The sequence below is a fragment of the Podarcis liolepis genome (genome assembly GCF_965112155.1).
Source record: "Podarcis liolepis genome assembly, chromosome: 2".
Classification (NCBI taxonomy): domain Eukaryota; kingdom Metazoa; phylum Chordata; class Lepidosauria; order Squamata; family Lacertidae; genus Podarcis; species Podarcis liolepis.
The window spans coordinates 109,885,198-109,897,617 of NC_139555.1; the positions used below are offsets into that span (position 1 = coordinate 109,885,198).

The 12,420-nt window shown below is 42.0% G+C and overlaps 1 long non-coding RNA gene across 1 annotated transcript; it reads left to right on the top strand.

Annotated features, from left to right (window-relative positions):
• The first annotated feature begins 1,505 nt into the window (after positions 1-1,505).
• Positions 1,506-10,828, top strand: LOC310702122. Its single transcript, XR_014523267.1, has 2 exons — positions 1,506-4,228; positions 9,919-10,828. It is a non-coding gene; the product is annotated as an uncharacterized lncRNA (long non-coding RNA).
• The last annotated feature ends 1,592 nt before the right edge of the window (positions 10,829-12,420 follow it).

Consider the following 12,420-nt stretch of genomic DNA (forward strand, 5'->3'; position numbering starts at 1 on the left):
GTTCCCTGTAAAGTGAGGTTACAGGGAACCAGGCAGAGGGCCTTCTTGGTGGTGGCGCCTGCCCTGTGGAATGCTCTCTCAACAGATGTCAAGGAAATAAACAACCACCCGACTTTTAGAAGACACCTGAAGGCAGCCCTGTTTAGGGAAGTTTTTAATGTTTGATGTTTTATTGTGTTTTTGATATTTTGTTCGGAGCCGCCCAGAGTGGCTGGGGAAACCCAGCCAGATGGGAGGGGTCTAATTATTATTATTATTATTATTATTATTATTATTATTATTATTAACCAGTCTCTGATTCAAGTAGGTAACCGTGTTGGTCTGCCGCAGTCGAAATAAATTAAAGCAATTCTTTTAGAAGATAGTTAAAAAGACTCTTCTTAAAAACCTTAAAACTCCCTCAAAAGAATCAAGTCTTCAAAAAAGTTGTATGATCTAAGAAAGTCTTTAAAAGAATTCTTCCAAAAGAGTTTAAAAATTATAATGTAGCACCTTAGAGACCAACTGAGTAGTTTTAGGTATGAGCTTTTGTGTGGTGTGCATGCACACTTTTCCAGATACTTCAGATACTATTCTGATTAATAGACAAACTAACTCACATGAACTCCAGCCAGCATATTATCAGGTATAGTTAGAATCCAACAACATCAGGAAGGCTACAGCTTCCCCCAGCCCAGCAATTTTCAATCTTTTTAGACTGCAGACTAACTTGTAACCCAAACATGCATGCAGGGACCCGTATATTTTAATTTTTTTTATCATATATCTGTATGGTCGTAGTGCAGCTGTTATGACCCACCCCAGTTGTGGGTCTCACTGGGCCACCTGTGAAAGACCAATGACTAGGGATGGGGGTGGGTGGGATTCAATTCAGCACATATTTTAAGCAGAAGCTATCAAATCCACACATTTGGAAACAGTATGCAAATTGAAACACAGCTGGTCTTTCAGAATTCGCACTTAGCTGCATTTTGCGATGCACTTCTCCAACCAGCCAGTGTTTACAAGAATGCACGTATCAGGGGAAACTGTGTGTAAAAAGGAAGATATAAGTGAAAATAGATAGATAGATGCTGTTATGTACTGAAGTTCTCACCCTGGGCCAGCGGGGGAATACTGTAGATAGTTTTCACTCAGGTCCACATATGCAAATAAGGGATTGAAAGTGACATTCAGTGATTGGATAGTTACAGAAAGTGGTTACTGTTGCGTTGTAGTGGAGCTCTATATAAGCAGGCTGGCTGAACCCTTCAGTTCAATTCAGTTCTGGCCTGTGAATAAACAAGAGCTGTTTGAAGAATAGCTGTATCATCTGATATGTTCACCCACAACTTAACAGATGCATCGTATAAGGGGAAACTGGTGGCAACAATGTATATATTAGTCAAAACTGCATACAAAGCTATGTGCATTGGGAGAAGATTGCACTAAAATGCTAATGAGTTCTCAAGAGGATATTTTTAAATAAATAAATAAATAAATAAATAAATAAATAAATAAATAAATAAATAAATAAATACTACTCAAATGTGGGGAACTGATTTTAAGATTGGAAAAATGAGAAATGGAGGGAACCAAGATTTGCAGAGCTTTCCATTCCTAAAATGACCTAGACAATACTGGGGCCCATCTATAGCTGAACAATGGTTTTGTTGACTGTAAGGCTGCTCCCTATGTTCCTGTCTTTTAACATCCCCCTTCTCATCTGCACATGGGTATAATAATGCTGTTCACACATTCATATCAATGTGCCTTGGTCTTGAACTGCCTTAAAAACAAGTCTAGTCTCTGTTTTATTTTCTCCAGGAGGTGGCAATGGAGAGACACACAACCAGTAGATATGATACTCTCCACTAGAGGGCAGTAGACACTCACACATATAACTATTTACCTCTTGGCTGCAGAAGCAAATCAGACTTTTCTCTTGTGTGAAATTATGGTGGTCGTTTCCAGATTGTCACTATTTTGTAGGTGCACCGTGCATGCCAGCAAATTCAGTTTTTAGAGTCAAAGAGGGTTTGGTGCTTTGAAGCTGGAAATGTATGCACAAACGATCATATTCATAAATTGTGCATTAGAGCAGAGAAAATGCAGTTCATGTTAACATATTTTATGGGGAGCTTCTTGTACAATTCCCACTTCTTGGAACAGGTGATGCCCAGCACTATCAAAGTTGAGTGTCTCATAAGAATACATTTTGTGCGCTCCAATTATCTTCTTTTCTTAGTTGTCACTCAAATTCCAAAATAGCCTGGACCTAAGCTGCATCAAAAGCTGCATGTTGAAATAAAAGATCTCCCCATCCTCTCCCCTCTTCAAATCTGGGAATTTCTCCCATGGGCTTGCTTTCATTTCTCAGGAAAGAAGGGGAGATGGGGGAGGTTGTGTGTTGAACTTTTAGGGGGAAAACAAGGCAATGGAGCTACACAAATGCTGGGAACTGCCTAATTCACCTTGACATGCTTGTTAATGATGCAATCCAATTCAGGCGGAATTTGAGCAATCTGTCATGAATCAGCCAAATTCACTATGTTAATCAGGCTGCACACAACCAATGGTCATTCCTAGTATTTGCAAATAGTCTCTGGATATTCTGCAAATATTTGATGATCAGTTATCCACATCTGATATTCCAAGAGTTATGAAATTTCATTGCACTGCGTTGCATTTCAAAATTAGGGCTGATTTTTTTTTTAAGTTACACTCTATTTTCTTATGTGCACCCATGAGATAAGCTCTTCTAGATGGTGCAAGGAGTAGCCAGTATACCATCAAAGTATAGTGCTGGGGATCATCGAAGAAACCAACTTTATTTCTTCATTATTACAATCTGGAAAAAACCACCATTAGAACCGTCAGTAACAGCAACAAATGGGCCATTAACGCTATCAAGTGAGCCATTTCTTCTTTTCTGAAAACAAAACCACAGTACAGTCATACCTTGGGTTACAGATGCTTCGGGTTGTGCGATTTTGGGATGCGCACTGCGCCAAACCCGGAAGTACCGGAATGGGTTACTTCTGGGTTTCGGCACTTGCTCATGCACAGAAGCGCTAAATCATGCTTTGAGCGTGCGCAGAAGTGCTGAATTGTGACCCACGTGTGTGCAGATGCGCGGGTCATGGGTTGCGAACGCTGCGGGTTGCGAATGTGCCTCCCGCACAGATCACGTTCGCAACCCGAGCATCCACTGTATAAGATTTTAGAGGAGGGAAAGATAGCCAAAAGCTGTGTTTACAAATAGTTCATTAATAAAGGAACTTCAGAAGGCAAATATACTTACACCCTATTATGCTGGCTAGCTTCATCCCCTGCTCTGCTAGTAGCTCAGCCTGGGCTTGGATCCCATCCCCATCTCCAGATCTCTCTAAGCATCCTACAACTGGTAGCAGAACCAGCTGGTTCCCAGGATGCAGAGCTCCATGGCAACCCAACATGGTAGCCGAAGCATCTCCATGGCGACCAGCCAGAGGTAAGTGAATTGGCCCACCTAGGCCTCTGTATCAGTAAACACAGGGAGGCCTAGGCAATCTACATTTGGAATAAGGAAATTCAAAAAGTTCCTGGGAGGCTGAGGTGAGAGGGAGGAGATCCCAGGAAATCAACCTGCATGTTTAAAGAGACAAAAACAAAACAAAACAAAACCCCTGCCCAGCCTTACATCTGATCATCCTATTGAAACTTTGCCCTCATCCCATGTTTAATCTCCTGGATGGAAGCTTTTTTGGGGGTGGGGTAGGGTTCTGGCAAGTTCCGGCTAAAAAAAAAGCCTTGCTTATACATGAATTTACAAATCAATGAAATAAAAGTAAGCAGTGCCTTGAACTGAGCGCAGGAAAGGAAAGCGCATGTACAGTTTTGAGCATTGGCAAAAAGTGTACATTCAACAGTCATAATGAAACCGGTGGCCTAATCGCTGACATCCCTAAGCAAATGAAAACCTTCCTCCGATCTTTTCTTGCAGCATGATCAACAGTCAGAACCCAAATAATCAGATGATTCATTGTTAGCTTTGTTTCGCCGCCTTCAGTGATCTTACGGATCAGGGATCTCACAGCCTGCATTGTTGTCATCAAGTCAAAGTCTGGAGAACATCTGGCAACCAGTCCAGGAACGCTTGGGGTGAGCCCAAGAATGTGAGATTTCAGAAAGCAAAAGAGCATTTGCGGTTTTCACAGGAAAGCCTGAAAATATGTGAACCATATCTTATTTGAGGCTATAAGCAGAGGTGATGAGGCATACAGAACACAAAGACTCGCTCTTCCCCACATTTTCAGTGGCCTGTGGCAAGGCGTTCCGAATTATGAACAAACTATTAGGTAGTGGGTGGACATAGCAGACGACACAGAGATTTCTCCAAGTACCGTATTTTTTGCTCTATAAGACTCACTTTTTCCCTCCTAAAAAGTAAGGGGAAATGTGTGTGCGTCTTTTGGAGCGAATGCAGGCTGCGCAGCTATCCCAGAAGCCAGAAGAGCAAGAGGGATTGCTGCTTTCACTGTGCAGCGATCCCTCTTGCTGTTCTGGCTTCTGGGATTCAGAATATTTTTTTTCTTGTTTTTCTCCTCCAAAAACTAGGTGTGTCTTATTGTCTGGTGCGTCTTATAGAGCGAAAAATATGGTAGTTCTTTATAAGTAAGCTGGAACCGAACTGAACAGCAAACAGCTCAGCTGGCCTGCTTTTATAGGCAGCCAGCTGTCAACATTGTAGCAGCAACAACCCAGGTTTCCCGCCTAAACTAACTGATGTGGACCTGAGTGAAAACTACATACACAATCCCCCCGGTGGCCAGGGTGAGAACTCCAATACATAACACAAACAAATGTTACATATTTGCTTATTATGCCTGATAGATTCTCTTTCAGCTAGTCGTAAGGAGGAGTAAGGAGCTATAGAGCACAAAAAGCTGAATAGGAAAGATCTCTACACATCCGATCAATACTTTCTGTACTAAGAAATGCAGACTGACAGGATTCCACTCCAGTTGGTTTCTACATGTGGAACCAGAGAGAGACGGACCATTTTATCCTTATTAAATATGGATTTATTTATTTTTAGTGTTGCAGCACCCATACTTGGGAACTCCCTATTTTTTTTTTTTAACTTTTTGACATTTCATTAAATACAGTTGTACAAGAGCAACTCTTTATTCATTCTCCTCACTGTGAAGTCTGGCAGTTGGCTGGGTAATTTTTATGGCAAGCTGAGCTGCTCTTTTAACAATGACTTTCCAATTCTTGGATGAAACATTGTGAGAAATCTCTGCGCCGTGGACAAAGAATTTTCTGAATCCTGAAGGAAACATGCACTTTGTCTTCTTACTACTGCCATGTCCAATGTCAGGCCTCAAGATTTGGCCCTGGAACCTTCTGCACACTCTGTTGTCAATACCTGAGAGCTTGTGCCAGTTACGCTGAATCATAGTGATCAGACTGATGGCAGATGAACTTCTTGATCCTCTTCTTGATTACCGGTATTTTAGACTTGGTGAGAGGTCTGAGGGCCAGCCTAATGTCTGCTAGGAATGGCAGCACCCACGCAGATAGAGAGCACAGAGAGGAAGTGGAACTCCCTGCCTATTGATTTCAGGCATTATGTTTTATGTATACAGTGGTACCTCGGGTTAAGTACTTAATTCGTTCCGGAGGTCCGTACTTAACCTGAAACTGTTCTTAACCTGAAGCACCACTTTAGCTAATGGGGCCTCCTGCTGCTGCCGCGCCGCCAGAGCACAATTTCCATTCTCATCCTGAAGCAAAGTTCTTAACCTGAAGCAATATTTCTGGGTTAACGGAGTCTTTAAACTGAAGCGTATGTAACCTGAAGCGTATGTAACCCGAGGTACCACTGTACTGTTAAGCCACTCAGAGTGGCTGGGGAAACCCAGCCAGATGGGCGGGTTATAAATAATAAAATTATTATTATTATTATTCTTTCCACACCTGCTAAAAGCAATTTAGTCTAGGCAAACCTATCTGAGCATGTGGAAGCTGCCATGTGTTTGTACCGGTATGTGTTTATCATTAATTGTTTTTGAGTGTTGTTGTTTTTAACTGTTCTTTTAACTGATATTCTTATTGGTTTGTTATTTTTGGGAACTGCATTTAGATTTTTGTGATAATCAGGCAGTATATAAATGTGGCATAAGTAAACTCTTTCACCTCAAGCTGCATAACAACAGCAACAACAGTTTTATTATTTGTACCCCGCTCATCTGACTGGGTTGCCCCAGCCACTATGGGCGTCTTCCAGCATATATAAAAACATAACAAAACATTAAACATTAAAAACTTCCCTATACAGGGCTGCCTTCAGATGTCTTCTAAAAGTCGTATGGTAACTTGGCCCGGCCCTGTTTTCTTCACACTCTTCAGACATTCAGGGGCAAGGAAAATGTATCTCATTAGCGAGAATTACAAACCTCTGCCCCAAAGCTGCTGTGGCCTCTTTGGGAGTTTTTCACTTGTGAGGCTTAAAGTCATTCTTGCTTCAGTTGCTCTGTAAGTCAAAGATAAATAACTGCATTGGCTGGGATGCCCACTTGCAATACAAACGCATTTCCTTCGCTTTGTAATCCTCATTGCAATCATCAGACATTAATATAAATGAAAATGTAAACCTTAAGTATAAAAGTGGCCGTGCAATGCAACCTAAGCATGTTTAATTAGACACGAGCCCTGTTGGGTAAATTTGCTTTGGATTAAGAGACTGAGACATAATAGTGCGGACTTTGGGAGCAATCTGCTTAGTCAACTGCATGATGTTGACAGCAAAGCCGACAAATTTGCCATGCAAATATTCACAATCTAGTTTGTCTCATAAAGTGTTGTAGAGCTCATCTTGGCATGCATTTGGCCAGGGCAACCCCATTCTGACCCATAATACACCGTGCATGAATCAGCAAGGATCACCAGGGTTTTTCCCTTCACTAGTTAAACTGGAGACAACCTTACGCCCGGAGTTGCACACCAGCACACACAAAAAAGTGCTTTGGACATGACGATGACATGATCTCATCAGTCTCTTAGCAAAATCCTTCTACGACCCCATGACATTTCTAATGACGGCTTACAGGGGCAGAACTTTAACATTTGCTTCTAAATTGAAAATTTGACACTCACCACTTTTGAGATACATCAAGCCAGTGTGGTGTAGTGGTTAAGAGCGGTGGACTCGTAATCTGGTGAACCGGGTTCGCTTCCCCGCTCCTCCACATGCAGCTGCTGGGTGACCTTGGGCCAGTCACACTTCTCTGAAGTCTCTTAGCCCCACTCACCTCACAGAGTGTTTGTTGTGGGGGAGGAAGGGAAAGGAGAATGTTAGCCGCTTTGTGACTCCTTCGGGTAGTGATAAAGCGGGATATCAAATCCAAACTCCTCCTCTTCTTCTTCTTCCCCTCCCTCCCCCCAATATTTCACTTCTTCACTAATTTTATCAATTTAATTTCTCTGGAAATTTCAGATCTACTTCCAGTTCTGTTTTGTTTCAGGGGCAGCTCTTAACTGTAAGCTCCTTGGGGAGAGAACCTACAGTTCTTCTTTCTTCTTCTTCTTCTTCTTCTTCTTCTTCTTCTTCTTCTTCTTCTTCTTCTTCTTCTTCTTCTGTTTTTATTGAGTTTTACAATTTTTACATTATACTTTTCAAATAACAAAAAAGTAATACAATTCTCTGACCCCAACCCCCCAACTTCCCTCAACTTCTCTTTCTGGTTTTTTTTTTACATATTAACTTCCCCTGCTTACTATATTATATCTTCATTTTCTATTCTTTCTATCAATATTGTTATTCTCTTCTCGTTTTAACATCATCTATGTAATTTCTAAATTAATTTTATTAATTGTAAGTGTTTATTCAAACCCTGCTAGTTCATTTCTTTACATTGCCTCTGTAGATACATCATATATGGTTCCTAGTCTTTTAAAAAGTCTCTGTTGTCTTTGTCTCGGAGTCTTTCAGTTAGCTTCGCCATTTCAGCATATTCCGTCAGCTTTTCTTGCCATTGTTCTTTGGTATTTCATCACTTTTCCATCTTTGGGCTAGCATTATCCTAGCCACGGTTGTAGCATACATAAAAAGTTTCTTCTCTTTTGGCACATCTTGACCTGAAATGCCTAATAAAAAAAACTTCTGGTCTCTTACTTGTTGTTGTTGTTAACTATTAAATACCAAAAAAACATTGAAGGCACTATATGCCCATATAATAAGAATGCAAATCAAAGAGCATCTCTACTACAGTGGTACCTTGGGTTAAGTACTTAATTCGTTCCGGAGGTCCGTTCTTAACCTGAAACTGTTCTTAACCTGAAGCACCACTTTACCTAATGGGGCCTCCTGCTGCTGCCGTGCCGCCGGAGCAAGATTTCTGTTCTCATCCTGAAGTTCTTAACCTGAAGCACTATTTCTGGGTTAGCGGAGTGTGTAACCTGAAGTGTATGTAACCTGAAGCGTATGTAACCCGAGGTACCACTGTAATAAGAATGCAAATCAAAGAGCTTCTCTACTAGTAAGTTTCCAGGGACTCCTGTCTGAGCATCTTAGCCTAACTCCTTATCACTAGCCATGTCCTGTTGACAAACCTCTTCCCAGTGGCTATTATTGCCCAGGCTCACCTGGTTTTTCTCTGACTCAGCATCATATGCCCTGTACAGGTCTGAGTGACTCCCCGATATGCTGACACACATTTCCTGCCACCCCCTCCCCCCAGTGGACTTTGTTAGGATGCCTGGAAAGTTGCTTCCACTGTGGGTGGAGATGGAGCTATTTGAGAAACTCCCACAGCTCTGGTTTATCTGGTCCTTGAGGGTTTATAAGCCAGGCAGAGCCCTCAAAGCACCAAAGCCGTGAGCTTCCCAGAGGAGTGACTGCTGCTTTCCTGAGGGAGCCAAAGACAACATCTCTCAGCCTTTAGGTATAGCCATTATCAGAGTGGGCTTGGGGGTACTGTAGTGTGTTTGACAGTAAAGGTATTTAAATTTCTATAATATAAATGATTCAGTGGAACAGCTCTGAGCATTATATTTGCAGTTTTTATGGCTTTTGGATCTTTTTAAAATAATAATAGCAAGGATAAAGACTCCTAAGAATATATTATTTTATTAATATAAGGAGGAGTGTAACAAGAAATAAATACATGGCTACGTTTTATCTTGGCGATTAATGTTTCTAACAGTGATGAAGAGAGTTCATTTTTCCCCTGCAAACATATTGGCTTGCAGTGACTTCTAGAGAAATATTTTAGCATGTACAGTTTAACTGCAGGAAGGTCATTTCTGAGTGTAAGATGGCTGCTTGGATAACTGGCTACTTGCAAAAATGTGGGATTAAAGGGCTTCCTTTTTCTTTTTTGAAATAAATTTTGATTTGATTTTCAAGGATATATGCACATAACAAAATCAATTCCGAATCCAAATATCGAGATTACTCTGAATCTCCTGACTTCCTCCCATCCCTTCCATGATACTGTTTTCCACTGCATATCAATACTTCTCCAATTTTTAGTCTTTCTAAATTATCCATACATTCTGTTACATTACAAGTGTGTTTAAAATCCTGCCCATGTTTTAACCTGCTTACAATCATCTTGTATATAAATTATAAACTTTCCCCACTCTTTTTTTAAAGTTATTATCTTCTTGGTTCCTGAGCTTCCCAGTTAGTTTCACCATTTTGGCATAGTCTATCAACTTGATTTAATCCCCCGGGGAAGGGGATTCAAGGTCTCCCTGACAGGTTTGAGTCTTTGCATATTGGAAATTAGACATTGGTTTGAGTTCAGTCTGTTTGGAAAGTACGTGGTACTACAAACTCTTTTTTAAACTCTTACGTTTATGACTGCTTTGTGCTAGATTCTATCAGCTCATTTTATACTCTCAGATGTTGCAAAAGATCTTCACCTTCTCCCCTCCTGGATTCTCTAGCTCTGCACCCTCCTGTGGTGGCTCAACATGTCTTCAAGTCACCCAGGGCCTGGCCCTTCCGGATCAAGAGGAGTCCCTCCTGTACCGAAACCCGACAATCCGTTGGTTCCTGTTCCAGAGAAACCTTGGCCTGTGGGACCACCCAAGCCTGAAGGTCCTCAACCACTGGGGCCTTTGGTGCCTGGGAAGCCGTGGCCAGAAGGCCCCCCTACATCTCCTGATCCTGGACGTCCAAGGTCACCACAACCACCAACACCTTTAGGGCCTAACAAACCACAACCGTTTCCTGGACCGTCCAGTCCTCCTAAGCCACCGCTGCCTGATGACCCTTTTCTACCATCTCCACTGATGCCTGTTGCGCCTTGGCCACCACTGCCAGAGTGGGATGATTCAGGGAAACCTCCTAAACAACCCTCTGATGAGGATTAATTTTTACACAGCCAGGTTCTCCAGGGTTCTCCTGCGGCTGATATAGAACCATACCTTCTATTTACCACACACATGTGCATTCCGGTGTCAGCAATGAGTATTCCAAGTCCAGACTGGCTCCTGTTGTAAATCTTTCCTGAATAGCTCTTGGAAGTTGAGTGACAACTGGAAAAAGAAGATAACTCACCCTGTCATTGAAGATACAATTCAGCTTTGGTGAATTGCAGAGCAAATTCCAGCCACCGTTCAATCGAACTATCCTGTAATGTTGCATTTTTACCTGAAGTGCAGTTATGTCTATTTGTTTATATGATACATGTATACGTTATCTGTCTCTCTCTACCTACCTACCCAACTCTTCCGTCTATCAAGAACTATTTTCTGTAGTATGCCACCCACTTGATTACAAGCGAGAAGACGATTCTGACTGCTTCTTGCACAATAAAAAAACTCCAAATAAAATCTTTGCATTAGAAATATCTATTGTTTGCTCTAATGCAATCTTCTCTGCATGTCTGCACAGCCATAATAAAAGTACTACCCAGCCCTTGCAACCATCCAAACAGTCCATTCTTCTTGGCTTGAATATTTATGCATGCACTCATGAAAGGTAGTAATTATCAAAAGGGAAGTTTTTAAATGTCTGATGTTTTAATGTATTTTTAATTTTTTGTTGGAAGCCTCCCAGAGTGGCGGGGGGAAACCCAGCCACTTGGGCGTGGTATAAATAAAATTATTGCTATTATTATTATTTATTATTACCAGTTAACAGGGCGGGTTTAGTGGCTCAGAATCTGGGCTTGCAAACCCAGTGAGTGGAGGTGTGCCAAACCCATTCCAGATTGATTAGCAAATGATGATATTCTATGATTCTATCATTTATAATCAGGCAAATGTCCTGTAAACCAGCAAGGGTCAACTGCTAGCAGCTGCTCCTTAGGGAAGAGACTTTATAAGCACTCTGTTGTTTAAGATAAGAGATCCATTTGCTTGTAGTTTTCCAGTCTAATTAGAAAACATGTTGCCTAGATGTGTAAGCATGATAAGATAATAGAAAGAACCAGTCACTGGCAGTTGGAAGAAACATGCAAGAGGAAGTATTTGCATATTTCCCTCTGAATGAAGGAAAAGGGTTCCCCCCACCTCGAGGGCATTGGATAATGACTCCTTTGGGCACAGAAGGAATCTAACCAGACAGTCAAGTGGAAAGTGAGCTTCTTGTACCTACTAGTGGAGTAACTGCCACTTCCAGCCAGAGTTGCTTATGCACATAATAATTTTCTATTCATGTTAGCTGTGTGGAGCAATTCGCACATGCAAAGGAACGTGTGCTCAAGGTCAGCCCTACTGTTAGGTAGAATGAGGCAACTGTCTCAGGCGGCTGGTCCTGAAGGGCTGTGGTGGAAGCCACCAGATGTTATTCCTGGCCATACCTTTATGTAGGAGGATAGAGCTCTGTGTGAGACATAGCACAGCTATAAGAGAAGCAGAAGAAGAGTTTGGATTTGATATCCTGCTTTATCAGTACCCTAAGGAGTCTCAAAGCGGCTAACATTCTCCTTTCCCTTCCTCCCTCACAGCAAACACTCTGTGAGGTGAGTGAGGCTGAGAGACTTCAGAGAAGTGTGACTAGCCCAAGGTCACCCAGCAGCTGCATGTGGAGGAGCGGAGACACGAACCCGGTTCACCAGATTACGAGTCCACCGCTCTTAACCACTACACCACACTGGCTCCCTTCTATATCTACCCTTCGGCCCCCACATGTGAGATGCTATCACAGAGATGGCGAACCTTTTAGAGACCGAGTGCCCAAACTGCAACCCAAAACCCACTTATTTATTTCAAAGTGCCAACATGGCAATTTAACCTGAATACTGAGGTTTTAGTTTAGAAGGGGAGGTTGGCGCATCCATGTGAAGAAAGAGTGGAGCAATACAGTGGTACCTTGGTTTTTGAACAGCTTAGTTCTCGAACTACTTGGAACCCGAAAATGAGTGTTCTGGTTTTCGAACTTTTTTCAGAAGCGGAACAGCAACACCCCCCTCCTGCTCTGGAGGCTCTGAGTGAGGGAAG